The sequence below is a fragment of the Triticum dicoccoides genome, chromosome 3B (genome assembly GCF_002162155.2).
Source record: "Triticum dicoccoides isolate Atlit2015 ecotype Zavitan chromosome 3B, WEW_v2.0, whole genome shotgun sequence".
Lineage (NCBI taxonomy): Eukaryota > Viridiplantae > Streptophyta > Magnoliopsida > Poales > Poaceae > Triticum > Triticum dicoccoides.
In genome coordinates, this window is record NC_041385.1 from 704153085 (window position 1) to 704165044 (window position 11960).

Genomic DNA, 11960 nt, shown 5'->3' on the forward strand with positions numbered 1-11960 from the left:
CGGGTTGCCTTGTGGCTATAAATAGCCCACCCCCTACACCATAAATTGGTGGCTGCTCAGAGTTAGTTTACGGCTTTTGTCATTTTGAGAGCAACCCACCTCGAAGCCTTTGAGAGAGAAATCCTTGCGAGGACAAAGCCCAAACATCCAGAGCCAAAGAGTGTTAGGCATCACTGAAGTCTTTCTGTCTGTGTGACTTGAAGAATTATTACACTTGAGGACTGTGTATCCTCCAGCCGGTTAGGCATCGCGTTCTGAGCATCCAAGAGTCATTGTGGATTGCCGGTGAACGAAGTCTGTGAAGGTTCGGAAGTCTACCTTGAAGACTTACCAGAGTGATTGGGCGAGGATTGTGTGTCCTTAGCTCAAGGGGAATAAGGGGAATAAGGTGAAGACGCGGTCTTCTGAGTTGAATCTCAGCCTCCCTAACCAGACGTACAGTTGTCACAGCAACTGGAACTGGTCCAACAAATCTTGTGTCTTCAACAAGTGACTGGTTCTATCTCTTCCCTCCTTTACTTTGAGTTTGTCTTCGTGAAGTCATTGCTTATTTGTCTTATCTGTTTGACTTCATTGCTTGACTACTATCGTTGATTGGCTTTGTACTATCTTCCATCCTGATCCTTACTACCTAGCTGCTATTAGTCTTTGTACGTTCACATTATTGCATACTTGACTATGGCTTGCTTGTTGTAGTTTATCTTCCGCTGCATATCAATTAGATCATTTCTATTGTTTGTCTTCGAAACTTCCACGTTTTGAAGACTTTGATAAAAATCGCCTATTCACCCCCCCTCTAGTCGATAACTAGCACTTTCAATTGGTATCAGAGCAAGGTACTCCCTTGTTCTGTGTGATTCGGTTTAACCACCTGGAGTTTAGCTATGCCGACTGTAGGGATAATCAAAGTCTCCGCTGCTTGCCCCATGTTCGATGGAACTGAATATCCCTACTGGAAATAAGATGCGCATGCATCTTGAAGCCATTAATGTCGACCTCTGGTATGTCATCAAGAACGGCGTTCCAAAAACTCGTGAAGGTGTCACCCCTGCTAATGTCAAGAAGTTCATTCAACTGGACTCGACTGCAAAGAACATCATCTGTGGTCATCTGACCAAAGGACAGTATGGTCGTGTGAGTGCTCTGGAAACGTCAAAGCTAGTCTGGGACTGGGTGTCCAAGGTTAACGAAGGCGTCTCAACTCAGAGAGATCAAAGGATCAGTGTTCTTCGCAACCTCTTCAACCGCTTCAAGAGAAACGACAATGAAAATGTCCAACTCACGTTTGATCGCCTCACCGACATCACAAATGAGCTTCAGGCTCTCGGCGCCACTGAGATCACTAAGCATGAAATCGTCCAGACGCTGCTGAGATCTCTTGACAGCTCCTTTGACACCCTTGCCCTCATGATACAAGAACGTCCCGACTTCAAGACTCTCGATCCGTCTGATATACTTGAGAGGCTCAACACACATGAGTTCCAGCTTTCTGAGAAAAGAGATATCTATGGCCCCAACTATGGCCGAACTCGTGCTTTGAAGGCAAAAGTTGTTTCCTCATCTAAAGAAGAAGAATCTGACTGCGGTTCTGATGATCCTGAAGACATTGGAAGGGAACTTGCTATGCTCGTGAAGAAGTTCCAGAAATTCACCAAGAAGAAGGGCTTCAGAAAGTCTTCATGATCCAGTTCAAGAAATGATGAAGCTTCCACTCAAGACAACAAGAAGAGAACATGTCACAAGTGTAAGAAGCCTGGGCACTACATCTCTGAGTGTCCTCAGAGGGACAACGAGAAGAAGAAGAAGAAGAGCAAGGAATATGACTCTGATGACAAGAAGAAGAAGAAATCTTCAAAGTCTTCTTCCAAGTCCTCATCAAAGTCTTCATCTCATAAGAAGAGCTCATCCGGCAAGGCTCGTGCTTTTGTTGGCAAGGAAATGGATTCAGAGGAGGAGTCTGCTTCTGAGGAGGCAGAGGTGGAATCTAAAGCTGAGTCCGACTCTGGCGTTGCAAGTCTGGCTCTAGCCACAACCTACGTTGCCAAGTCCATCTTCAACACTGAAGACAATGACTCCCACACCAACGCTGATGATGACAAGGATGATCCTGCTCCCACCTACTGCTGCATGGCACGCGATGCCAAGGTAAAATCACGCGATGCTTACTTTCAAACATCAAGTGAAGATGACTCTGATTGTGAATCTAAACCCAGCTACAAAACACTTGCTAAAATTGCTACAGAACAACAAAGGGCTATGGAACATACTCAAAAACTGTTAGACAAAAGCGATGACCTGTTGGACGCGGAAATGACACGTTCACAGTCCTTAGTTGAAGACATAAAAAATCTTCATGCTAAGTATCAAGAACTTGAAAGTCTTCATGAGACGCTCTCAACCAATTATGAAAAGCTCTCCTATGATTATCTTCAAAGGAAGCAAGAGCTTGAGAAATTGAAATCGACTCATGAAGATCTTCAAAAAGAGAATGAGTCATTTCGCGCTCAACAGATCAGTTCCGCTCAGGATGGATTTGAACCACCATGTTTAAAATGCATTGAGCGTGATAACGCTGCCTCTGTTGCTGAATGTTCCAATGCTGCTACTGTTGCTTTTTCTTCAACTACTGATGTGGAAACTAACCCCTCTACTGAGGATACCACTACTATTGCTGATGAAAATGCTAGGTTGAAGACATTGCTTGAAACATGGATGTATAAAAGTCTAAAAGGGCATCAGACACTTTGTGATGTCCTCAAAAAGCAGATTCTGAACCGAAACCCTAGGAAAGAGGGTGTTGGGTTCGAGAGGAAAATGAATGCTGATGGTTCCTACTGGAAGCCTGAGCAGTATCCCAAAACCACATGGGTTGCTACAAAGGAACCTTCAGTGGATCCATCCACTTTATCTAGCTTTACCTGTGCTTATCCTATTATCATTGATGAATCCTTTGATGCAAACTATAAACTGTTCAAAAATCAGAATGGTGAAGTGTTTGCCAGGTATATTGGTACTAACTGCAGGAATGGACCACCTATGAAGAAGATCTGGGTTCCCAAAAGCTGTCTTAAGAATCTTCTAGTGAATGTCATCATGACACCACCTGGGAAGAAGGCAAACCCTAGACCAAAGGCATCATATGGTCCAACGGCTTCATACGAATACAGGACTCACTTGAGTCACCCTAACGCCAATGTTTTGCAGGGAAATCGTACTCAAACTTATGAATATGAACATGTGTCCTCAAACCACCATGTTCATAGGACTAAGAACTTTTCTGCTTATTCATATGAGTATCATTCATTTCCTGCAAGGCTATTTGCTAGGGCTTCAAAGCCTAAATTCTCAGATGCTGCACTTAGACTCATTGCTTCTAAGCCACCCCTGAAGATGTGGGTGGTGAAGAAGAATTAACTCTCTTTTACAGAATATGGTCTCCCGCCAGCAATCAAAGGCACCCGATATTATTGCTGGGGACCTAAAACACAAAGGGACGCATGATAAAATGACTTACTATGTATTCCACATATGAATCGCTTACCTGTCATACTGTGTGCTAACTTTCATCTAAGCTGTGATAATCCAAGTGTGCATCAAATGCTTATGCTTCACAACATACCTTGTGAAGCCTATCCTCCTAACTGCACTGTAGGGTATGACACCTCGTGCTTCAGAATGGATTATGGACAGCGGATGCACTAATCATATGAGTGGTGATCGAAGTCTTCTCATGGACTCAACCTTACGTCCATCCGACAAGAGTCAAATCACATTTGCTGACACTGGTAAAGGCAAGGTATTGGGTCTAGGTAGAGTTGCAATCTCAAAGGATCAACACATGGATAAAGTGATGCTTGTTGAATCCCTTGGATTCAACTTAATGTCTGTCTCAATGCTTTGTGACTTAAACATGATTGTGATATTCGGAAAATATCATTGCCTCGTACTAATGGAATCTGACAAGTCTCTAGTCTTTGAAGGGTATAGGAAAGGTGATCTATACATGGTAGATTTCTCAGCAGGTCCACAACTTGCCGTATGTCTTCTTGCAAAAGCTTCAGAATGCTGGCTCTGGCATCGAAGGCTGGGGCATGCTGGCATGAGGAACTTACACACTCTCGTCAAGAAAAAGCATGCCATAGGCATCGAAGGTGTCAAGTTCAAGAAAGATCATTTGTGTGGTGCCTGCGAAGCTGGAAAGATGACGAGGGCCAAGCACCCATCGAAGACAATCATGACGACATCTCAACCCTTTGAGCTGTTGCACATGGACTTATTTGGCCCTACTCACTACTCTACCCTCACAACAACAGTGTGTCTCTATGGCTTCGTCATTGTTGATGACTACTCAAGATATACATGGGTGCACATAATTCTTTACAAGACTGAAGTACAAAATGTCTTCAGACGATTCACCAATCGAGCAATGAACAACTATGGCGTCAAGATCAAGCATATCAGAAGTGATAACGGCACTGAATTCAAGAACACCGGGCTTGATCTCTATCTGGATACAATGGGAATCACTCATGAGTTTTCTGCTCCATACACACCTCAGCAAAATGGCATTGTTGAGCGCAAGAACAGAACCCTCATTAAGATGGCTCGAACAATGCTCGACGAGTACAAGACACCAAGAAAGTTCTGGCCTGAAGCCATTGATACATCATGTCACATCATCAACCGTGTTTACATCCACAAGCTTCTGGGCAAAACATCCTATGAGCTCCTTACTGGCAAGAAGCCAAATGTCAGCTACTTCAGAGTCTTTGGTGCTAGGTGCTGGATCAAGGATCCCCATCACAAGTCAAAATTTGAACCCAAAGCTCACGAAGGCTTCATGCTCGGTTATGGAAAGGATTCACACTCTTACAGAGTCTTCAACCTCTTCCACTACAAAATCGTTGAAACTGTGGACGTGCGATTTGATGAAACCAATGGTTCACAACGAGAGCTCCTGCCAAGCACATTAGATGAAGCTCCTTCCAGCGAATCTATCAAGCTGATGGGAACTGGTGAAATCATGCCCTCTGAAGCACTGCCTGAAGAGGATTTTATCATTTCTGCACCAAACCAACCTGAAGACAATGCTCAGACCGAAGACAATCCTCCCAATGATGACAATGATCAGCATGAGCAAGGGCTTCGTCCAGTTCATCCTCGTGTTGCAAATGAAGTACAAATTGAGAAGATAATTGATAGCATCAATGCACCTGGTCCGCTTACTCTCTCAAGAGCAACACAGTTAGCAAATTTCTATGGGCACTTTTCATTTGTATCAATATCTGAACCCAAGAAAGTTGCTGAAGCCTTTATGGAACCTGAATGGATTCAAGCCATGCAAGAAGAACTTCAACAGTTCAAGCTGAATAATGTTTGGGAACTTGTCAAGCGCCCTGACCCTCACAAACATAACATTATTGGCACTAAATGGATATATCGGAACAAACAAGATGAGCATGGTCAAGTCGTCAGAAACAAAGCACGTCTTGTGGCTCAAGGATATACTCAAGTTGAAGGAATCGACTTCGATGAAACATTTGCTCCGGTGGCTAGGCTTGAAGCTATTCGCATACTGCTAGCCTATGCTAATCACCACAACATCTTACTATATCAAATGGATGTGAAGAGTGCTTTCCTCAATGGCAAGATTGAAGAAGTGTATGTTGCTCAACCACCTGGTTTTGAAGATCCAAAACATCCTGATATGGTGTACAAACTAAACAAAGCACTGTATGGCCTCAAACAAGCTCCTCGCGCTTGGTATGATACAATCAAAGACTTCCTGAAGAGAAAAGGCTTCAAACCAGGATCCCTAGATCCCACACTCTTCACGAAGACATATGATGGTGAACTGTTTGTATGCCAAATATATGTGGATGACATAATCTTCGGCTGCACCAACCAGAAGTATAGTGATGAGTTTGGATACATGATGCAAGAGCAATATCAGATGTCCATGATGGGTGAGCTGAAGTTCTTCCTTGGTCTTCAAATTCGTCAGCAAAGAAATGGCATTTTCATATCTCAAGAAAAATATCTCAAAGACTGTCTGAAGAAGTTCGGCATGCAAGATTGCAAAGGTTACACGACGCCAATGCCAGCCAAACATCATCTTGGTCCCGACGACAATGGTAAAGACTTCGATCAAAAGGTATACCGCTCCATGATTGGTTCTTTACAGTGGGTAACACCACCACCAAATTTCTTGGTTTGAAGTGTTTCACTCATGGCGTTATTGTTGAATATCTTCGCATTTGATTTGACTTCAAAATTTCAACTAATCTTCATGATTCACTTCACTATGTTGATTTGATTGCTTTTTCATATATATAAACTAGTATTCTGTCCTCTACAACATTCACTTATAGATATGTCTTCATTGTTGAATCTTTTGAACTAAGTGAATGTGATCGGACCCTAATCTCTCTATGCTTACAATCTCAAACTCTATCTGTCCAAATCATATGCATTCTATTGAAACTGTCGAATGTCTTCTCTGCATCCTTGTCAGCAGAAGACACAGAGACAAACATTAAGTCTGTTAAATGATTCATCCTTATTGACTGAAATCCGGAGAAGCCGGAACGACCATCCGACAAACTTGGCGGCGTGGGAACGTGGGACAACTCTGAGTATGTTGCATGCTTGCCACGTGTCCCTCAGATGTGAACAGGGAGGGGCACCGGCGTAATTGCGTTGTGCCGCACACCTTCTTATAAATACGTGCCCCTTGCGGTCAAGAAAACCTTCTTCCACCTCTCCACCTCGTCAAAACCCTAGAGCCACCGCTAGCTCTCGACGACGCCGGCGACGAAGCGCTTAGCTGCCACGACTTCTCCGACGCTGTCCTCACGCCAGCCGCGGGCATCGTCCTCTCCGCCGCCGCTGTAGGTGTCCTCTATCGCCAAGTTAGGGCACGGTGGATTGAACTGCTCGATCTCCTTTCATCCCATCTAGCAGTTCATCGTGTGGTAAATATAACTCTATTTTTACCATCTTTTTGATCCTCAATGATTCATCCAATTTACCAAAATTGGTTTCTGTCTATACAAAATTAGATCTACTCTGTCTGCATCTCATACTGCCTAGTATATTCACTTAAGCTTCATATCTAGTTAGATTCCTCACTTGTACTTATTCACGGATTCGTACAAATCTGGAACCGACTCTCAACATATAAGTGAATGTCTTCGCAACATGAGGTCAATGTCTTCAAACTGATTTATCTTCAAAATCTTCTGAGAATGCATATGACCTCTTCCCCTTCCCTCGCATATCTAATGCTGTCACAGGTACATGTCCGTGGGAGAATCCCTAGGTTCTCATAGTCTGCATTCGTTTGCAGAATTCTTACAGCAATACATTGAATCTCCCGAAGCCAGTTCTTGTCTGACCAGCAAGCGAAAGCCTTTGAAGCCTTTGAACATATTGAAACCATTCAGTTTGAAGTTCATGGCTACGGAGAAATCTGTAAGGAAGGGTGGCAGACAGCGTCGAGGGGGAACTTCAAAGGATCTGCCTGATGATCTTGCAGAAATCTACAAAACAGATCCTGAAGAGGATTATAATCAGCTCAAGACACGAATCCAATGGATTCGACGCTATTGGGATGAACAATGGTTCAATTACAAATTCGTGACCCAGGAGTACGCTGAGAAGAATGCTATCAAGAGTCCTTGGGGTGATATTCTCTATCGAGGCCTTCCCCCAAGAACAAAGCTGAAGCCATTGCACAAGAATTCTATCCTTGTATGGTCCGTGGACCACCGCCTGAAGATGCCGACCCATCATCATTGCTCTGGTGTCATGACGATAATCTCTTCAAGTGCAACTTCCAGTATGCAAAGGCTTCGGCAAAGGAAAACAAGAATTCATGGGGATTAGACTTCAATCCTGGTCCCTCTGCTCCCCGTGATGATGGCACACGTGAAGCGGAAGAACATAGAATTGGCTCCTTTTCAAACTTTGATGGCCTCATCTCTTACATCTTGGTGCAAGGTGCCAAAGTCGATCATTCTGATAATGATGCTGATTCTGATGAAGCCCCAGCTCCTCCTCCAAGGCTGCAGAAGCCAAAGAAAATTAAGGCTTCAACATCAGCTGCACCTCCAAAAGCTTCTCGTGTGAAGCCACTGGCCACTGCACCTCCTGAAGACAGTGTGCAGTCTGAAGATCTTTCACGCATCTCCAAGAAGACGGAGAAGAAAAAGAAAAACATCAAGAGTACTGATCAGACTTTGACTCCTGCTGCTATTCTGCGTGAAGAGCACATTGATCTGTCCAACGATGACGATCTTGCAGATGATGCTCTTGAGCAACTGATCAAGAGCAAGGAAGAAGCTGAGATCTTCAACAACTTGCCTCTCTTTGACATGGCAATCATCCATAACTTCATTGATGAGTGGTTTGACACACCAAATCTCAGCTTTGATGACTTGAAACTTCCAATTGGCCTCAGCGTCGCCTTCAATGGCGCCATTGCTTCTGAGCTAGCTATTGCTCAGCGCATCGTCGAACTGAAGCACAAGATTGACTATGAAAAGGCTCAGTTCAAGAAGCATGTGGCCACGCTCAACGTGCGATGTCAAGAACTTCAAGATCATGCTGCACGAGCTCAAAGAAGCCTTTCACAAGAAGCGTGAAGAAGCTCGAGGCTCCAGAGAGTGCATGAAAAATCTGGCTGACAAGTGTGTGCTTGCCTACAATGAGGCTGAGAAGCGCAAGGCTCTTGGTCGTCCTGGCATCGACCCCAGGATGGCTGCAAAGAAGAAGAAATCGACTGTCCAATCTGCATCATCAAGGGAAGATGAACCTTGCATTGTCTTCCCAAGCAGCATGACTGGCTCGAAGCCAAAAGTCTCGTCAACTGCTTCAGAACAGAAGAAGACGAGGGCTGCAGAGGCTGAAGCCAGAAAACGGAAAACCTCAGAAGCCTCTGATGCTGCTCCCTCCAAGAAGAAGTGCAAGACCAAGAAAAATCGGGCTGCTCCCACAGAGCCCCTTGTTGTTGAACCCATCTCAGTGGTTCGTCCTGCATCTGCAACCCAAGAACTACGAATGACTGTTCATGAGCCTGCTTCCACAGAGGCTCCTGAAGCTGAAGAGATTCCAGCAGTTGATCCCATCACTGCTGAAGACATTGGTCACCATGACAATGTTGAAGATGATGAAGTTCTTCCTCAAATTGAATACAATGTGGTATCATCGCCTGTTCTTACGAACAACGAAATTATCAGCATTGGTCGTCCTCTGACGCCAATTGCTCAGGATGCTTCATGGGCTGATCTCCCGCAACAACAAGACTCCCCCAGTACTCCCCAACAACAACAAGTCACACCATCCGTGCAAGTTGAAGAGGATGAGGACCTGCCTACTCCATCTCCAAAGGCGTCGCCGTATTACAAAGGCTTCGCAAAGGACCAAGGTGTCAAGTCCCTCTTCCGAGCGTTCCAGAAGGAGAAGTGCACCATCAACCTATTGCACGTCAAGTGTTTTCAGAAGCCACTCCAACTGTGAATGTCCCCGTGTCTGAAGCCCCAGCTGCTGAAGACAATCCGGCTGCATCAGCCAATGACGAACCTCGAGAAGAACGTGTCCCTACTCCCCCCATTCCTGAAGAAGCTGTTCATGATGTGAACGTGTCTGTGCCTGACCCTCCAGCTCATCAAGTGGAGGTTGAAAACCTTGAGGCTGCCACCACCAACACCAATGAAGCCGATGACATAGTCATGGCTGAAGCTAATGTGGAGCCTGTCCCAAGCACCATACCAGAAGTCAATGCTGAAAATGCTCCTGAAGCTTCTGTTGTGCAGCCCGAAGCCACCGTTGCTGCCACTGCTCCTGTTCCGCCACCAAGGCCCTATACAATTGATCAAGCATACAACCATGGCGAGCTAATCACAGTAAGATGGCCCGTTCTGGTCCCTCCGCCTACTGTCTCTGGTCCTCAGTTTGACTATCACATTGAGCATAGGCCTCAGGTCCAGAAGCCAAAGCCAAGACTGCCAAGGTTTCCAGGTACTGCCACATCTGTCGGGTCCTTTAATGCAAATGGCTTCAAAAGCCACAACACATTCTTTGACAGCTCAAGGAACCCCTATACAAGGCCAAGAATATCATCAGATCATTTCTGGAGTCATCAGCAACGAAGCTATTACTCCTATGTTCTGTATGATCAAGGGCGCATTTTCCCTCATATGCGCCTCGACACTGAAGCCATTGCTGGACTGCCATGCTTAGAAGAAGCACTTGACTGCTTTCGTGATGCTGGTCTGCTCAGCTTTGTGACAGACAAAGAACATTGGAATGAAGAGCTATTGCTTTAATTCTATGCTACGCTACACATTCGCGGTTATAACAGAGATACAAAGACATGGGTTCTCGAGTGGATGACAGGAAATGTTCATCATGAAGCCAAAGCTCTTGCCATCATTGAGCTTACAGGCCTATCCACTCCCGGAGAGCTATATGAACCTGGGTGTCAAAACCACCGCAATGCACTAGAGAGCATCTTCCATAAGCCTGAGCCCAACATGAGCCAGATGTTGAACATGATGAAGCCATTGCCTCATGACGCTGAATACCCAAAGGAGTTCTTTGTTGATGACCTTGAGTATCTGCCGCGCACCATATATCACATCATCAGGCAGACTCTATGGCCTATCAAAGGACATTCATCAGCTACAAAACTTTAAGGAGCCATGAAGACATTGGTCTTTTACATCCTCAATGGAATCAACTTCAATGCGCAAGATTTCTTCATCAGGCAACTGGCTGCATCTGGATCTGACCTTTTCGGACTGAAATTCTATGCTCCATGGGTCATGCGCCTCATTAAGCAACATTCTGCTGTCAACTATCAACCCTCTGCTCGCAATCATGTGATCTTTCTACCAGAGGTTGACATATCAGTTGAAGCCATATACCCTGAACCTGCCAAGAAGCCTCTTTGTCTTCAAAATGCTGAACATCAAAGCTTCACTCAGCCTATGGAAGGAGTCCAAGGTGTCACGCGTGTCTATCCGATGGCTGGAAACATTCGTCTACCTCATCGTGCGCCAAAGGCCTTTGAAGCGCTCTCGGGTCCTAAATGACCGAGAACTTCTTGTGGCCCTGCTTCAGAAACAAGATAAGCATCATTTTTGGCTCAAGCGTCAGATGCAAAGCCTCTTGGTGGATGTAAATCGCATTCGAAACCTTGCCACCAAGAATGCATTTGTCACTCATGAAACTTGTTGGCGATCATGGAAGCGTTTGACCCTGCTCAGTGCTGAAGTAGATCTTCAAGACGATGGCTTCACTGCAAGATTCAAGTTTGACTCCACTCCTCCACGGAATGCTGTCCTACGAAGAACTCCATCTCTTGAAGACTCTGACTATTCTTCCTCCTCGGCAATTGTAAATGCCAATGTGATCGATGATGAAGACGATGCAAATTCACCGCCCCCTACTTCTGCACGCATCGACACTGCACCAAGTTCGTCTGCACCGCCAAATAACAACGACAACCCTACTGCTTCAACTACTCCTCATGAGGACTAGTAGATGCTCTATGTCTTCAAACCTTTTTGGTCATTACTGACAAAAGGGGGAGAAGCATATGAGTTGATAGTCTTCAAGCGGGCTCATAAGGGCGGTTGCTTTATATTTTTGCCTAGTGCTTACAACTCTTGCTTTTGATACACTTCGTTCTTTGAGTTGTAACACTTAAACTTGATGGTCGTCTGCTACTTATTTGCGTTTCCACGTGCGATGATAACTTCCGCACTTAGATCATTCTGTAGACGTCCATTTTTTTTCATTATGCATGTCATTCTCTTAGTTATATCACTTCGTGCATGATGAATTATCTTCATAAGTTGAAGTGGATCTCCACAATTACAACCTGCCATGTGCATTTGCATTCCAAAAGCAAATTATTTATATGCACGTCTTCAGGGGGAGCCCTTGCCACATAT